The sequence below is a fragment of the Acinonyx jubatus genome, chromosome D3 (genome assembly GCF_027475565.1).
Source record: "Acinonyx jubatus isolate Ajub_Pintada_27869175 chromosome D3, VMU_Ajub_asm_v1.0, whole genome shotgun sequence".
Classification (NCBI taxonomy): domain Eukaryota; kingdom Metazoa; phylum Chordata; class Mammalia; order Carnivora; family Felidae; genus Acinonyx; species Acinonyx jubatus.
In genome coordinates, this window is record NC_069392.1 from 33,414,509 (window position 1) to 33,431,329 (window position 16,821).

Sequence of the window (16,821 nt, forward strand, 5' to 3'; positions counted from 1 at the left end):
AGACAGCCCCACATTTTATTCCTTGAAGAAGGTAAAAATCTGCCACAGACAAGCAGGGGCAGAAGAGGGGAGTAAAAGCAGTCAGGGCCAAGACATGAAAATCCGTACAACGTTAAGAAGTTTGGACTTCTTCCTAAATGTGTGGAACCCGCTGGAAGTTTTCATCAGAGGAGTGACTTGATAATGTGCATTTTTAAAAGATCCCTCTAGCTGCCGTTTGGAGAATGGATTGGAAACTACTTATAATACCTGGCACAGCCACCCAGGAGGCAGACACCGCGACCTGTGTGAGAGCTGATGGTAGCCCGCGTGTGGGGGACACAGTGGGTAAAGGGACACAGGCACAGACTCAAGAGGCATTCGGGACATAGAATTTGTAGGGCGTGGTGACCGGTCAGATGGCGGGGAGTCAAGGAAAACGTAGAAGTCAAGGGTGACTGGGTGGAGAGAGGTTGCACTCCCTTGAGACAGGAAATAGTCAAGGAGTGGGTTATGGATGAAGGATAAAAGGCTCGATTTGGGACATGCTGAGTTTGAGGCATCCATACGCGCTGCATGGAGAGGAGCACTGGGGTGGATTATGCGCACCCGGAACACAGGACAAAGAACGAGACTAGACGCTTAGATTTGAGTCGTCAGAGGACACAGGTAACACTTCAGACCGTGGGAAGAGAAACAATCAATCAGCAGAACGTGTAGGATGGGAAGAGAGGAGAAAGCAGGACATAACCCCCAAGAAGCTCGACATCAAGGGGAGAGCTGAGGAAGAGACCCGCAAGGAGACCGACGGGAAGAAAAACCAGAAGAGGGTCCTCTGTGTCATAAAAGCTGAGGAAATGTGTCAGGGAAGGCAGAGATAACCAGCAGTGTCATTGGTGCTGTAGCCACAAGATGGTCACCGGTGGCCTTGCTGAGAACCGTGTCAGTGGTGGGGCGCCTGGGTGGCTCAGTCGGTTGAGCATCCGACTTCGGCTCAGGTCATGATCTCACAGTCCATGGGTTCGAGCCCCACGTCAGGCTCTGTGCTGACGGCTCAGAGCCTGGAGCCTGCTTGGGATTCTGTGTCTCCCTCTTTCTCTGCCCCTCCCCCACTCACGCTCACTCTGTCTCTGTCTCTGTCTCTCAAAAATAAACATTAAAAAAAGTAAAAAAAAAAAAAAAAAAAAAAAAAAGAACCGTGTTGGTGGCAACAGAATCAGGAAATGAATGAGATGTGAGGAGAGCAGACGAACTCTCAAGAAGTTTGGCCATGAAGGGAAGGAGCCTGTAGTCGGGGGGGGGGCATTTTTGTTGAACTTGTGAATGAGACCTAAGCAAGTATGAATGCAGATGGGAAGGCACCCTAGAAGGAGCTGGAAGGCACAAGTGGGGAGGAATAATCAATCATGAAGAGAAGTCCCTGTGGAGACGAGAAGGGAGAGGAGCCGCCCCACCTTCTCCACAGCAGCAGCTCTGAAGAGAACAGCCGAGGAGGAACGAACGCTGTAGATTTGGTAGCAGAAAGTTCTCAAAGTTCTCTCCCATAGTTTCTGTTTGCTCTGAGAGTGAGAAGGGAGGAAGTGCGGGGTCAGAGATTCGAGAAGAGTGGAGAGATGTTAACATAGCTGAAGGGAGGGAATTCCTACAGCCCCGACCTGAGGAGACCAGTGAAGCGAGGAAGGAAAGAAGGTAGCACCCAGGGAAGCCGGGCCTCACGGCTTCTGGGCTGCAGTCCTCTGAGGGCAGGATGCCGGTTATATACTATACTATTCATCCCGCCATTTACTCTCTACTGACACCAACAGACGGAGGTCCTACTGAGAACCAGGCCTATTCAGAGCCACCAGGCAAACAGTAATGATGGCATAAAGCAGTGTAGCCCAGGGCACTGGCTCAGATTCATCTCAGTTGTCTGCTCAGCTTTTCCCTGAGCATCTTCAGGATTGTCCTTGGGTGAGAAACTCACCGAACTGCCCCAGATTCACCTCAGTTGTCTGCTCAGCTTTCCCCTGAGCATCTTCAGGATTGTCCTTGGGTGAGAAACTCACCGAACTGCCCCAGATTCACCTCAGTTGTCTGCTCAGCTTTTCCCTGAGCATCTTCAGGATTGTCCTTGGGTGAGAAACTCACCGAACTGCCCCAGATTCACCTCAGTTGTCTGCTCAGCTTTCCCCTGAGCATCTTCAGGATTGTCCTTCGGTGAGAAACTCAAAACCTTTTTTTTTTTTTCTTTTGAACATGCTTATTCGGGCTTTGATTCTGTGTTCCTCCAAATAGATTAGCTTGGTGGTTATGCCAGAATTTGAAGAAGCTGAAGAACAATGGGCCGACTGACTTTGAATTTCCTAAGCTTTCAGGGTATGTGAGGGGTCTGAAGCCCGTGAAAGCAACAGACCTACAGTGAGGCTGACCTTATGGTGACCTCCTGGCTCACCTGCCCTGGAGCTGAGTGGACATTTTAGAATGAATGATAATGACTTTCTGTTTAAATGGGTCGTGTCACCTTGCACATCAGGCCCCTCCATGCAGTACCCTGGGATGGATTCTGTTTTGCAGGCAGAGACGTGACCTTGAAGTGAAATGAAGCAACTGACTGCAATGAGTCCTCAAACATAAGTAACCCAGCAAGCTCAGGTGGGCTGGGACTGAGGTGTGAGGTCAGGGAGGCCAACATGGCGGATTGATTGGGACCCTGGCTCAGAACATCACCACGGAGAGCTCTGTAATGGTCCCATGCTTGTATCATTAAGCAAAGCTACAAGCCACCCTGTGCCTCAGTTCCCTCCTTGGTAAAATCAGGATTAAAAAAAAAAAAAAACCAAAAAACAAAAAGGGGCGTATCTACCGCACAGGGTTGTCGTATAGATTAAATGAGTTAATATTTCCATGAAGCGTTTAGAATAGTGCCTGGCACGTTGAAAATGCTAAGTAAACAGTATTCTTTTTTTCCATCACAAAATGAAAGTTGGCCAAAGGGACAGGGGATTGGGACCGGGAGGAACCACCGTCCCTTCCCCACTCAGAGGGTAAGTTATGAGGAATGGAAAAAGTGACCGTAAGGTCAGTACCTTCTGTCAACCCCTACGTGAGACCATGTCCTTCACTCCTGCCAGGAACTCCGTGTCAGGGCCCACGCGTCCGAGAGAGGGCCTGTGTCACCCCAACACTCTCCTCTGTGCCATGCAGACAACTCAGGGAGCCTCCAGCACTCCACTGTGAGTTGTTCTGACCGAAAAGCTGAGGTAACAGGAGGGCCTTAGCCACTTGGGAAGAGATTATTGAAGTCAAGGGGAAGTTGTAGAAAGGTGACTTTCCAAACCAAAGTGGGGGAAAGTGGTCTAAAGACAACACAGGAAACATGAAATCAAGGCTACCCCCCAGGTCGAGGGTGTGCAAACCCCCAGGGAAGCGTCCCGGGCCGGCTCTGCCTCACTCTCCCCAGAGGAGAGGCCAACCCTCACCCTCACCGCACAACTCCTCTTGCTTCAAAAGGCCTGTAAATTAATTCAGGGTGTTACAAAATCACAAACCCCATTTAAAAGCCATGTTTAAGAAATACAGAGAAACCTCAGAGAGCGCGCCGACAGCGTAAGAAGGCCCTGGACTGACTGCCAGGGACAATTTCCCCTTTGCGCCCTCCATGCCTCCATCCCCACCCTCCATTCGATTTGTTTCCAAACTGCCTGGGGACGGTGGTGGGTTGGGCTGCGTTTCCTTGACCGGCCAACCCAGGGTCATCGGCTACAACATTGTGACTGATATTTTGAACCCTGAAAGAGAAATAGACACTCTGTGGCATTTGCCTTCTCTGATGGCATGGATTAAAAAAGCAACCAGAATCTGGGGCGGGCAGGAAGGAAGCGTTGTTGACAGAGGACAGAGTCCGTCTGCGTGATGCGAAAGCCGGGCTCCAATGGGGGTCCGTTCCTACTCTTACTGCCTTACATCTGCTCCTGCAATCTCAAACCTGCTTTACAGAAACTCACTTCCTGCCAATTAAGAGGACAAGAAAGTTCGTAAGAAGGAATTTCTTCACAGTTGTGATGAGCTTTTGCCTCGACGATTCTCAACAACTTACCTGTAGAAAAAAAAAAAACATATTGATGTGTGTGTGTGTGTGTTGGGGGGATGCTGTTATTCATCGTGGCCAAGTGGGCTTAGAGACCACACACTTCAAAGCAACCCTGTCCCTAGGGAATAGGGCCCACTGTCGTCTCCCCTGGCTGTCCCGAGCGAGGCTCCTCAGTGGCCAAGCCCGGGCATGAGGAGTGGAAAGCAGATTGACCATGGGAGGGGACAGCGAAGTCACACCTGGCAAAAGGTGGTGAGGGAAGGAGCCGGCACGCTTTTCATGCCCCGAGGCAATATGGCAATTCATCACACCCAGGGGACGGGTGAAGCTGTCCCTCCAGTGAAACAGTCCTGGGTTGGAACAGCGTCCGTGAGAACAAAAGGCCTGTGTTTGCGCTCCAGGGTTTTGTTTGCTCAGAGAAAGAGCCCAAGTGGACCCCGACAATTTGTCTGTCTGTGCTCCTGCTGCTCTAAATGCACCTTCAGAGATAAACAGCGGGCACCTTGTTTGTAACGTTGGTGAATTGGGGGGTGAAATCCAGCTTTATTTTTCCTCCCTGTGTTTAATAGCTCTGTGGTATCTAAAAGGCGGCAGAAATAACACTTACAACAAAGGTAAGCTTGATGCCATTAACCAAGTCAACAAAATGTCTAGAATGGTCTGGACCATTCTAGACGGAACAAAGGAAACATTCCCCAGGTGGCATTCTTTTTATACAAAATAAACCTGGCAAAGACGGCATGCCAGCTCCATGTGGTGGAGGGTGATCATGTGGGCTCTAAGGTGTGCTGGCTTGTCCCTGAAGCCACTCCAGTGGGCCCTTCGTGGACGCCTCAGCCAGGGGTCCAACCTGGTAGTGACACTAGGCATGCCTGACCATCGGCACAGCTCACAGGTCACAGCGGGCCCACCTCGGCCCAGTATTGGTGGGGCTCTGAATTCGCTAAGAGCAAACACATGAGATAAATCTTGTCCAAAAAATGAGGCCAAGAATCTGCAGTCAGAGCCACGGGCTGAAGAAGAAGGTCCACTGAAATCCTACCGGGCCTCCAAGTGGCATGGTGTCCTGGCACGGGCACAGGACTTGAGGGGAGAAGACCCGGCTGGGCCTTGGGCTGCTCTTAACTAAGGAGGGGGCGGGGGGTGGTGACAGGAAGCAGCTTCACTCCTGCCGCCTTGGCCATTCATCCTGCAAACAGAGCCGCGAGCTGAGATGAAATGGGGGTGATGTGCAGGCACCAACAAGTGGAGCATCTCACACGGAAGGAGTGCCTTTTTCTTACCCACCTGCAGATACATCCTTAATCCATCTGTTCTCCCCAAGTACAGGTTTCATAAGAAAAAGGAACCAGAGACAAGCCATGAGTTTGGGGATCATTATAAGCAGATTTTAGAATTTTTATAAATAACTACAGATACAAATATACTTACTAGGGGCACCTGGGTGGCTCAGTTGGTTAAGCATCTGACTCTGGACTTCAGCTCAGGTCATGATCTCAAGGTTCGTGAGTTTGAGCCCCGCGTGAATCCGCGTGAGGCAAGACCGAGTGAGGTCTTGCCTCACTCACCCAATGGACCTGGGATCCCCATTGTGCTCAACTTATACAAGCTGAATCCCACCTCCTTGCACTTTCCCACTAACCCCCTCTGCTCATTCCCACTGCCAGTGCCCTCGCTCATTCCTTCCACTGATCCTACTGCTCCCTTCAGGCCAGGCTCCACCTCACCCCTTCCATGAAGCCTTACAAACTGGCACCAGCCCACACAGACCCCTCCCTTCCAGAACGCCTGCCATCCTCAGCCTGGCCCTGCCCGGCTTGGTTTCTCCCCCAACTATGCCCTGAATATTCACTTCGCTGCTCTCAGTTCCTTGAAGGTAGTGACTGTGTCATACATAATTTCCGTTGTCTCAGGCTCTAAACCTGGTTTGGAAACAGTTGAGCAGATTATGATGAGTTGATAGGATTGACTGATGGGCTTCAATTAAGCAGCAGTACCACGGAAAAAAATGAAAAACAGCTGCGGCATTTTGATAAGGACACCGGGAAGGCTGCTTATTTGGGACCTCAGAAGTTTCATAAACTTTCAACACATACTTCTTTTGTATGGAACAAACTAATTAGTTTTCTCATAAGAGCATCTGGGTATACATTCTGGGAGCTTATCAGGGAAGCAGTCACGGACCTGATAAGAGGTGAGTTCATTTATCATCATCAACAGCCGGTGATGGCGGTGGACTGAGCCTCCAGGACAGGAGGCAGGCACACTGCCCCAAAGTCCCATCGCCCACGTTCCTTCTGCAGTCACAGCAGAGCTGGACTTCTTGTTTCTGCTTCAGTCATTTGTGCTTCAGTCATTTATGACCTTTGAGCTCCTAAGTATATGCAACCTGTCATGGCCTGACAAGCAATGCCACAGAAGGCAGCTTGAACTCTCAATTTCCTTCCTCTCTCTATTAACTAATTTAAAAAATTCCTTTGTGCTCACTTAAAATACTAGAGCAACAAAAGCGAAAATAAACAAGTGAGAGTATATCAAACTAAGAGCCTTCTGCACAGCAAAGGAAACCCATCAACAAAATGAAAAGGCAACCTACAGAATGGGAGAAAATATTTGCAACTCATATATATATGATAAAGGGGTGATATCTAAAATATATAAGGGACTCCTACAACTCAAGAGCGAAAAAGGCCAATTAAAAACAGACAGTTTCCTGGGTGCTTGGGTGGCTCATTTGGGTGAGCATCTGACTCTTGATTTCAGTTCAGGTCATGATCCCAGGGTCTTGAGATGGAGCCCCACATGAGGCTCTGTGCTGAATGTGGAGCCTGCTTGAGATTTTCACTCTCCCTCTCTCTCTTCCCCTCTCCCTTGCTCTCTCTCTCTCTCTCTCTAAAATGAATAGAAACTTTAAAAATATAATAAATAATTAAATTTAAAAAATAGTTTCCCAAAGAAGATATAAAAATGGCCAACCAGTACATGAAAAGGTGCTCACCATCACTAATTATCAGGGAAATGCAAATCAAATCACAATGAGATATTTATTACCTTGCACCTGTCAGAATGGTTATTATCAAAAAGATAGGAAATAACAAGTGTTGATGAGGACGTAGAGAAAAGGGAACCCTCATGTACTATTGGCAGGAATGTAAATTGGTACAGCCAGTATGGAAAACACTATGGTCGCTCTTTAAAACATTAAAAATAGAACTATTATATGATCCAGCAATCCCACTTCTGGGTGTATATCCAAAGGAAGTGGGAAGAGGATCTCAAAGAGATATCTTCCCTCCCATGTTTATTGCAGCATTATTCACAATTACCAAGATTTGGAAACAGCCTAAGTGTCCATCAATGAATGAATGGATAAAGATGTAAGATAAACACCACACCACACCACCCCCCCCACACACACACACTGGAATATATACAAAATATACAATGGAATATTATTCAACCATGAGAAAGGAAGACATCATGCTGTTAATGACAATGTGGATAGAACTTGAGGACATGATGCTAATGAGATGTCAGACAAAGAAAGACAAATACTGTATGATCCCACTAACACGTGAAATTATAAATCGAACTCATAGAAACAGAGAGTGGAATGGTGGTTACCAGAGGGCTAGGGATGGAGGAAATGAGGAGATGTTGGTCAAAGACTACAAATGTCCCGTTATAAGACGAACAAGTTCTAGGGACCTAATGTACAACATGGTGATTACAGTTAATACTGTACTATATACTTGAAAGTTGTTAAGAGAGTAGATCTTAGATGTTCTCACCATAAATAATAATAATAATAATAATAATAATAATAATATGACATGTTGCAAGTGTTAGCTAATATTATGGTGGTAATCCATTTTGTAGTAAAAATGTCTCGAATCAACATGCTGGACACCTTCAACTTACATGATGTTGTATGTCAGTTATATCACAACAAAGCCGGGTTAAAAATTAAAAACAAAATGCTAGAATCCAAGAATTGATCTATGTCACTTCTCCTACTCTTTGATACGCGTGAATGTCCCTACACGTTCTACTCTCTTAAGTGATTTTACTCTAAGAAACCTCGACAAGAGTTTCACTTTTATTCAGCAATGACTACAATCATAACACCAGGATGAGGCCCAAGACTCTAGTAATAGCAGCCATGTTTCATAATGGGAACTTCAAAAGCTAAAATCCCTATTAGCAGACCAGTTCCAAAGTGATCCCAACTCTCCACTCCTCCTGCATTCACTCCCTTCACATTGTGACAACGTGGCTCCTCCCATCAAGAAATGGATTCTAGGGGATGGCTCAATTGGTTAATTTTGGCTCAGGTCATGATCTTACAGTTGTGAGATCAGCCCCACGTTGGGCTCCATGCTGGGCATGGAACCTGTTTAAGATCCTCTCTCCCTCTGCCCCTCCCCACCCCACTCACACTCTCTCTTTTAAAGGAAGGAAGGAAGGAAGGAAGGAAGGAAGGAAGGAAGGAAGGAAGAAAGAAAGAAAGAAGAAAGAAAAGGAAAGGAAAGAAAAGAAAAGAAAAGAAAAAATGAAAATGAAAAAAAAGAAATGGATTCTACATCCCACCTGTTGAATTTGGGCTGGCCGTGACTTGCTTTAGCGATAGCATGCAATTGGCCAGTTCAGAGCCAAGGACTCAAGAGACCTCCACCGGCCTTCAGCCAGCCAACTCCCCTACGTGAGAATCCAATCAGAGCTAACTGACCCATGTCTGGCTCTGGATGCCAGTGTGAACAGAGCCAAGACCAGAAGAACCACCTGGCTGACCCTGAAATACCTCAGCAACAGCAACAAGTATGTACTATCTTGGGCCTCTACGTTTTGGAATGATTTCGAATGTGATCATAGGCAAGTGCACTCTGCTTCAACTGGTAACTGGTAGGCAAGAAACAGCCATTGTTGTCCAACCCCTCCTCAATAACAAACCTTCTCTTTGTGGGTTGGGGAGAGGGCGCTACAGACAGAGAAGCAGAGTTCTGTATGCACAAGTAACTCCTAAAGAGGGACATGACACAGGGAGGCACAGAGCAGATAGGCCCAGAAGAAAATCCCAGCCCTTCAATCACTTTCTATAAACCTACTGAGTTTGGCTTCTCATATATTAGAACGATGACACTCATCACACAGAGTTGCTGTTAAGATGAATGATAATATGGGGGCGCCTGGGTGGCGCAGTCGGTTAAGCGTCCGACTTCAGCCAGGTCACGATCTCGCGGTCCGTGAGTTCGAGCCCCGCATCAGGCTCTGGCCTGATGGCTCGGAGCCTGGAGCCTGTTTCCGATTCTGTGTCTCCCTCTCTCTCAGCCCCTCCTCCGTTCATGCTCTGTCTCTCTCTGTCCCAAAAATAAATAAAAAACGTTGGGAAAAAAAATTTTTTTTTAATAAAAAAATAAAAAAAATAAAAAAAAAGATGAATGATAATATGTATGCATAGGTATGTGCATGGCAGGTGGTTGTGGAAGACACTGTTGGCTCACCCAACATCAAATCTCCAGCCGCCCCTTCCTTGCTCGTTTTTATTATGAAGTCTACACAAGCGAATTATTTGTTTCCCGGTTTCCTTTGCAGATAGAAGCCGGGAGTGACCGTGTGATGCAGATCTGGCTAGTAAAACACAGCAGCCTGCAGCATCACCCCTTGTTTCTTCCCCCTCTTTCCGCCTTTACCACACACCGGGATGGAGCTGCATCTCTTACCGCCATGAAGGAAAGGCCAAGAGAACTTCAAGAATGTCACCTCTGACATCATTGAGCTGCTAAGCAATACCAGCAAGTTGCCTACCCTGAGACTTCTTACATGAAAAAAATCATAAACTCCAATTTCTTCAAGCAATTGTGAATCCATTTTTGTCACTTATGGCTGAAAGCATTCCTAATGATAAAGCGCTCAGTAAACATTACCATTAAGCTATTCAAATACCAATGAAAAGAAGTCTAATTGCTAGTATTTGGTAATACCCACTTATTCTGCCTTCATTCATGAGTTAAGTTATACAACTATTACACCAGTGCAGAAAGGACTCAATAGGATATTATTTTTTTCTTATGCCTTAAGAGAAATAGTCTTTGAGCTCTAGGGAATAATGGCCAAATACCACATTCTGCTCAAGGTAGAGCATTGATCAGAGGGCACGCAAAAGCCAGAGTTTAGAAGATACATCAGTTCAAGACCTAGTAAAGTTACTTCTGACTCTGCTGACCTCCAGCTCTATGACCGGGACATTTAGCACGGTCCCAGGCAGTGAGACACAAACTACATAATGTGCTTTTGACCATTCAAGGAAAATCGCCTCTGACAGCATCTGGCGCTAAAGGACATTCTATGGAAATCAGCAAACATGCACCTGCATAGGTCATTCAATGACCTGTGGGAGAAGCCTGTTTCCGTAAGATTTCACAGTATACAATAAGGTGCCTGTCCGTCCACCAGTCCAAGGGGCAGGATGTGTATGTGGCAATGGCCATCAAAACTGCTAATCTGTTAAGGAATCTATTAAGGACCTACTAAGGAAACCCACCACATTTTACAGATGAGCTGTATACACCAAGTCAGAGATGTGCACCAGAAAGGCAAGGTGGTCTTCATGTTTAGTTGTGGAGCACGATTGTGGAACACTTAGGAAAATCGCAGACCACATCAGGACGAGACGCTGGATGCCCTTGGGAGGATTTAGTCCTGCTTCCGGGCTGGCACTGAGCCCTATGCTTCACTCATGCCTGGGTCCCAGGGACAAATTGACTGCACTCCCAAATCCTGCCATGCCACAGCCCCATTGTGAGAGAAGTGCCATATCCCCACCCTGCCGCCCAGTTAGGGCATGAGCTGGACCTCAGGACCCCACCACCATAACAGTAACTGGTTAGACCATGAATGTTTGGGGACCTCACCTAAAAACAGCCAATCTCCTGGCTACCCAGAGATAGCCTGGCTCGGGAGCTTGGCTAAGACAGATGTCTGTATTGGATGAAGACCAGGTCTCCTCTTTGGGGAAGTTGCCCTTGAGACACAGAGAAAGAGGCAGTTAACGGCTGCAGAGCAGTAGAAGCAGGGACAAAGGGCATGAGCAAAAGGCACAGCTCTGAAGCCTGGCATGAAGGACACAGCTGGTGGAGAGGCCCCATACGGTCCGCGGGGCCACACTCCATCGCTAGCACAGCCGTGACTGCGCGCTCAGACTTGGAACTAGACAACCTCGGTTTGAATCCTGGTCCTGCCACCCATCGGGGGCTGTGTGACCTTGTGTAAGTTCCTGACTGTGCCTCAGTTTTTCCCATCTGTAAAATGGACAAATAATAGTACCTGCCTCATAGGGTTGTTATAAAAGTTAAATTGAGTTAATATTTATGCAATGCTTAGAGCAATGACTGGCACATAACACGCTATGGAAGCGTTTATTAGATAAACTGTAACAACCATGCAATTCCTAAACTGTGTTGCAGTCTCCACGAGGCCCTACTGAGTTGATGTTTTCCTTATTGACTGGGTCTCTATATGGTTGTTTGTTCTTTTTAATTGATTTATTCTGAGAGATAGAGAGCAAGTGGGGGAAGGGCGAGAAGAGAGGGAGAGAGACAATCCTCTGTCTGGCTTTACCTGTTGGTCCATGAGAGCTGGCTGTCCAATCAAAATTCCCATCACTCTTACTTCCTGGATCGGTCTCCCTAGAAATCCCCAGAGTTTTAATAATCCTGTGTGTGTCCCAGCACATCGCAACCTGAAATCCACTCATGGCTCTGCCCTCACCAGCTGTGTGACTTTGGGCAAGTCATTTAACCCCTCTGAGCTTTCAAATCATCTGCCCACTAGGAAATAAGAGTGCCTAACTCACAGATGACTGCCAGGATTAAATGTGAAAATCCACGTAAAGGCCTTAGATAAATTCCAAATAGATTAAAGACCCAGATGGGAGTAAAATCTTTAGGAAAAAAAAAAAAAGATAGAATAATATTTTTACAACCTCAGAATAATGAGATTCCTTAAACAAAAATCACAAGGAAAAAAGTGATAAATCTGACATCATCAAAATTTAAAATGCCTGTCAAAAGACAAAGTCCAGTCTGAGAGGAGAAAATGGCGATACTTACTAAGAGATGAAGTATCTTTATGTATTCAAAACATGTAGAGAGGGCGCCTTGGCGGCTCAGTCGGTTAGGAGGCCAGGTCTTGGCTTGGGTTATGATCCCATGGTTTGTGAAATCGAGCCCCATATCGGCTGTTAACTGACAGCGCTGAGGCTGCTTGGAATTCTCTCTCTCTCCCTCTCTCTCTCTCTCTCTCTCTCTCTGCCCCTCTCAGCCCCGCTGGCTCTCTAGGTCTCTAAATAAATAAATAAATAAATAAATAAATACATACATACATACATAAATAAAAATATACAGACTTAGTCTATAGGGAAAACATCAGCTCAATAGAAAAATTCCAAAAATGTATGAAAAATTTCTCAACCTCCTAATAATCAGAATTACGCAAATGAAAACAAGGAGATACTATTGTGCACCCTCTGATGGACAAAAGCTCTAAGTTCACCAAGCATCACAGCTCTGGGGGCCCACCGTGGCCCTCCACCAGCTCCAGCAGAGAAAAGTCCACGGAGCCAACAGATGTGTTCAGAGACATCGTGCCCCCCCCCCACCTTGGGGTACCCAGAGCCCTACCCTATCCAGAGAAGTCTGCTTCTAGAACCTGCACGGACCTCTTCCCTGGGGCTGTCCTCCTGAAAGCAGACCACACGTCCCTGGGTGTGTGGTACCCTAAGAGGCGTGGCTGGGCAGGGCCCTGCGCGTGTGCGTGCAAGGCCTGTGGCAGTGCAGGATGGAGCTGGGGGTTGGACAAGAGGATAGGAAGAGGCCAAGGACACCATCGATGCTCCGTGTTGCCACGTCATAGCACAGAACTCCAAGGAATCAGAATTCTAAGTTCACATCTGGTTCTCCAGGTCAGTATGAAGCCATATTCTCCAGAGGAAGATGCTATCCAAGATATCCAAGATGTCCCAGTTTTACTTAGATGCTTCGTATCTTAACTCCAAACTTTTAAATAGGGAGATATTTAGTATATGGGGACGTGTCCTCGTGCGCTGGGCAGGCCTGATCTGACAGTAGAAAGCACCAGCAACAATGCAGAGAGATGGGAACCTACTTATACTGCTGTCAAGCATGCATATTGACATGTATTCTTGGAAAATAATTTCACAGTACCTAGTTCCCACCCTAATAACACCAAAACTCATCTTCTATTTCCTAGAAAATCTCTTGCAAAGATGACACATTGGAAGTCACCTAGAATTACTGAGCATGTTAACCAAGCGTCAGGTTCTTTGTTAAGTGCTTAACAAACTGCATATTTACTCTTTCTAGCAACCCAGTGAAGTAATTCTTAATGGAGCCCCATTTTCAGATGAGAAAACTGAGGTGTACAGAGGCTGGGTATATTGTTCCTGGTCACACAGAAAGTACTAGATTTGAACCCAAGCCCACTGGCCCCAAGACTTTCCCCTTATCCACTGTGCTACTTGACTGACAATTTCTTTTCTTTTCTTTTCTTTTCTTTTCTTTTCTTTTAGAAAATTTTCATTGAAGAATAAAACTGCAGATAACAGCTGCCTGACTTTGGAGAGCATTCGAAAGCAGAAAGAAAAACTGGGATTTAATATGACAGAAAGAATGAGTGAAAGGTTTTCATAAATTTTAAATTTTTTAAATGTTTAAATATTAATTTTTTAACAAATGCTTGCTGAATTGAATTCTATGCCGAGAGCAGAATTTAATATGCTTTATCCATGAAAAAAAAATGGACAAATTTAAATCTCTAACGTTTTAACATCTTGAATTTTAGAATTTTGAACTTTCCATGGAAAAGAAATGAGAGAAGTTTAACTAAGAGTTAGTATCTTCTAGGGTTGCCTGGGTGGCTCAGTCAGTTAAGTGTCTGACTTCGGCTCAGGTCATGATCTCATGGTTCATGAATTCAAGCCCCACGTGGGGCTCTGTGCTGACAGCTCAGAGCCTGGAGCCTGCTTTGGATTCTACGTCTCCCTCTCTCCCCACCCCCCCTGCTTGCACTCTCTCTCTCTCTCTCTCTCTCTCTCTCTCTCTCTCTCTCAAAAATAAATAAATAAAAATTAAGAGAAATTTTTTTTTAATTTTTTTTAAGGTTTATTTATTTTTGAGACAGACAGAGACAGAGCATGAACGGGGGAGGGCCAGAGAGAGGGAGACACAGAATCTGAAACAGGCTCCAGGCTCTGAGCTGTCAGCACAGAGCCCGACGCGGGGCTCGAACCCACGGACCGCGAGATCGTGACCTGAGCTGAAGCTGGCCGCTTAACCGACTGAGCCACCCAGGCGCCCCCAGAGAAAACTTTTTAAATAAAAAGTAGAAGGGGCGCCTGGGTGGCACAGTCAGCTGAGTGTCCGACTTTGGCTCAGGTCATGATCTCACGGTTCATGGGTTCAAGCCCCTTGGGGGGCTCTGTGCTGACAGCTCAGAGCCTGGAGCCTGCTTCAGATTCTGTGTCTCCATCTCTCTCTGCCCCTCTTCCGCTCCTGTTCTCTCTCTCTCCTCTCTCAAAAATAAAAAATAAACATTAAAAAAAATTAATAAATAAAAAATACAAGAGTATCTTCTGGCTTGGGAGAACTGACTGCAACTACATCACCACTCTATCACCCACGTTACAGCTGGCGACCTCACACGCCTCTCCGGCAAGGTGCCCCTACCACTGGCAAGACTTCCCGAGAGGTGAGAGATCAGCAATTTTCCCTCTGGAAGACTTACCAGGGCTGGGTCTTGAACTGCCCACTTTTCACAGAGAGTTAGCAATTCAGCCGTCCTGGCGAATGCAAATACCAGCGTCTCTTGCATGAACTACCTTCCCAGGCACCCTGGACTAGAGCATATGCTTACGGCTGCTCCGTACAATTCTTTACCTTGTTTCACTACTAAAGTCACCCGATCCGGAAGGACAGACAGCCCAACTGATTGCTGAGTCGTACTTGCACTCAGGGCGCTTTGTAGGAAAGCGCAGCGTGTTCCCAGTGACTTCTGCCATCGGTGTGTAAAGCCATGAATGTGGCATCTTTATGATCTCATTTCTTTTCTTGTTTTGGCGGCGTCTTTTTGTTTATGATTTTAAAACCTTTATTTTTTTTTTTTTCTGAGTAGAGGAGCAACACATCATCAATACATCACTAACACCTAAAACTACAAGGAAGAAGAGAAATTCACGCCTGAGATAGTCGACCATCCTGAGATACACGTCATTGACAATTGGGCGATCGTTCCCTCATACAAACCTTTCGGCATACATATATGCACACCTATAACCACACACATGTAATTTTACCTAATTGGATCCTATCTTACATAATGGTACATGAAGGAAATCCTTTTTAATATAGCTCTGGGTTTTGTTCATTTGTTGTTTTGCGTGTTTATTTAGTTTTTCCTTCTTTCTCCTTCCCTACTCCTGCCTACGCCCAACACCATAATTTTTATTTTGTTGATTTATAATGCATTCTAATATTTGATCGATCTACCATTACATGCACCCCTTATTTTTCTACGTTTTCTTGGTATTCTCATATTGTTTTTTTAAATATCACTTTGAAAAAACTGACATTCTTACGATATTAAATCTTTTCGTCATGGGATGTCTGGATTTTTGTTATTCTTCATACAGATGCTATATCTTTCTTGTTAAACTTACTCCTAATCATTTCATCGTGTAATTGTTACTGCTATTACGGATACTTCCCATTTCATTATCATGCAGGGTTTGCTATTGGGATATATGTGTATCATATACATATATATGACAAAGTAATTGGCTTTTGTATATTCGCTTAATCATTCATCTTTCTAAAGTGTCCTATGAAGCCCAATCATTTTTACCAGGGTCCCTTGAATTTTCTGGGTATATAATTACATTATCAGCAAAAATAAAAAATGTTACTTTCCAATATTCACGCCAATTATTTCAATTTCGTACTGCATTAACTACCCCCTCAAAAAGTAACATTATTAAGTGGCAATGGTGGACAATCCAGCTTGTTCCTATTTATAACTGAAATGGCTTAGAATTATGTTTATAATAAGATATGAGTAGCCAAAAGTATGAGTCAAGAGCAGAGATCAGCAAACTATGATCCATGGGCCGGATTCGCCATCCATTTTTGTAAAGTTTTACTGAAACAGAGCCCTGCTTTTTCATTTCCGTATTATCTACGGTTGTTTTTCGTGCAATGGAAGTGTGGAATAGTTGTGACAGAAACCATAGTGACTTGCATCATCTAAAATATTCACTCTGGCCCTTTGCAGGAAAAGTTTTCCAACGATCCCTGGTCAAGAGAGGTTATGCTATACTAACAAATAACTCCAAAGTCCCAGTGGATTAACACGTTTATTTCTCATTGTCACAAAACCAGTTGTGGGTCTGGATAACCACACTCTGTTCTCTGCGAAGTGACAAAAAGTAGGCTGTTCCAATCCTATTATCCTGCCATGACCATGCCGAGCCTCTTGGATCACCACGGTAGACGACGAGAACACAGTGTTCTCACACCCACCCTCACATGCTACCGTGCAATTCATAAACCAGAATGAATCGCATGAGTCCGCTGAGTGAGCTGTAAGGGGACTAAGAAGTAGAACCTGGAAAGAGAAGAAACTAGATATTGGTAAGCATTATTAACATCTACCAAATAGACTTTATGACATCTTAGCAAGTTTCCTCCACTTCCACTAAA

At 45.6% G+C, this 16,821-nt stretch overlaps 1 long non-coding RNA gene across 1 annotated transcript; it reads right to left on the minus strand.

The window, feature by feature from the left end:
- Positions 1–1,137: 1,137 nt before the first annotated feature.
- On the minus strand, positions 1,138–14,121 carry LOC128312376 (uncharacterized). Its single transcript, XR_008291594.1, has 3 exons — positions 10,593–14,121; positions 2,129–4,057; positions 1,138–1,882 (listed from the first exon to the last, which is right to left on the minus strand). It is a non-coding gene; the product is annotated as an uncharacterized LOC128312376 (long non-coding RNA).
- Positions 14,122–16,821: the final 2,700 nt, after the last annotated feature.